Genomic DNA, 2,181 nt, shown 5'->3' on the forward strand with positions numbered 1-2,181 from the left:
TAATAAAAAATAACACTAAATTAATATGTATAAGTACTTTTTATCAGAAACGTAAAAATCTTGTTTCTTAAGTGTAAAACTATTACATTCAATAATTATTGTTTATTAATAATCTGCTATGCAGTAAAAATTAATATTAATAGTGAAAATCAATAAGTGATGACAGATTGACGCGCGTGACTGTAACTACGGGCCTGAGCGCGCGAATTTTATGCAATACTAATTGCTATCTTTGAGATATCGGTAGTGTGAGACATCCTACACACATATTAACATATATGCACATATACACATGCAAGCTTTATATGAAACGATAATAGAATATACCTGTACTTAATAAGACAATCAGTTAAGCGGTCCTTCGTTTTAACAAACAATATAAATATTATAATTATATTGCTCTGAAAGAAATAAAAAATTGATTTAAATATTACGTATAATTGTATTTAAAGTAATAAGATATATATTAAATGTATTATAAAGATTATATACACGTATGTTAAAATCTTACCTTCATTAAGTGTGATCAAAAGTTCGCACATACACACACAATAAAGAACGTCGCGACAAAGAATCCGCGATACTGAATTTATTTGTATACGAAGGTATTCCGCAAATATGAGATATTATTTACTATTACGAGATGTCAAAGTGTGTAATGACAGATTTTTGCAATGACAGTTGCTCACGAAGTAAGCGCAATGAAGAAACTCAAATTTTTGAATAATAAAATACATTTGACTCTATTCAAAGTGTATTTTATTCGTATGAAGTTAATATTTTAATTATAAATAACAAATTTCATTTGTTTTTTCAAAATAAACGAAATTAAGACAATTAAACGAAAGAAGAATAAGGGAAGTCTGTTAAATCTTCGAAAAAGTAAGTTATATCTTTTTAAATCTCATAAATACAGTAGAATAGATAGAATATAAACATTGAAATTAAAAATTTTGTATAAATCTATAATTTATAACAATATTATATGTTCTACCTTTTTGTCGTATTTATATATACATATAAATTTATTTATACCTATATAGTAATATTAATATACATGCAAAATATATTAAAAAATATATTTTTTAACAATAGTAGAACAAAAAATTACCGAAGAAATGATTACGAAAGAACAAATAGAAGAATTAAGAAATATAGATCCCATTGATTTATTTACTAAAAACGAAGATATAGACGCAATCCAGTTATACGATAGTACAGTGTAAGTACTAATTCGCACTCGCGCTTACACACACACACACACACACACACACACACACACACACACACACACACACACACACACACACACACACACACACACACACACACACACACAAATACACAATATAAGTACACATAAAGTGGTTAATATAACTTTTAATAAATCGATATCTCGTAACTATTTTTTTGTAGCAACAATGAAAGTTTGACTTATATTATAGGTGAACTTCGACTTGTAGAGGTCTGACTACTTTAAATTTGAGTTAAAATATATATCTAAATGCTTGACAAATTCGAATTAAAGTTTCCGCGGAGCGGAAAGGGACAAACAAAATTTTCGTCTTATAAAGGTTTTTGAGTTGTAGAGGTTCAAGTTATTGAGTTAGTTATATCAAGTTTAAATCATCAACCATTATTGTCATTATCATTATTATCATTATCATTATCATCATTATCATCATCAACATCATCATCATCATTATCATCATCATCATCATCATCATTATCATCATTGTTATTGTCGTTATTGTTATTTTACTATATTATATTGGATTTATTGTTCATTATCATTATCATTAATACATACATTAATTATTATAATATAATATAAAATAATATGACATTACTTATTTTAATTTTCTAACATATAAATTTAATGATACTATATTCTAGTTTAACAATTATATTTAATATTTACAATATAAATTATTAATTTTAATTATCAATGTTTGTAAATATAGAGAATAATCTAAATTTCTTGAAATGTCTTCCCGACAATCTTCTTGAACTCCTCCCTGAAACAAAAAATAATAGAACTTATATTTAAAATGTTTGGTTATATTTTTACTATATTTTTTATAATTTTAATTATAATAACAATTATAATTTATAATAACCATAATTATAATAATTCATTTTTTTAATCCAAAATTCATCACGTGGAGGCATAGTTTGCTT

Source organism: Wasmannia auropunctata, unplaced genomic scaffold, assembly GCF_000956235.1.
Source record: "Wasmannia auropunctata unplaced genomic scaffold, wasmannia.A_1.0 LD336074.1, whole genome shotgun sequence".
NCBI lineage: Eukaryota > Metazoa > Arthropoda > Insecta > Hymenoptera > Formicidae > Wasmannia > Wasmannia auropunctata.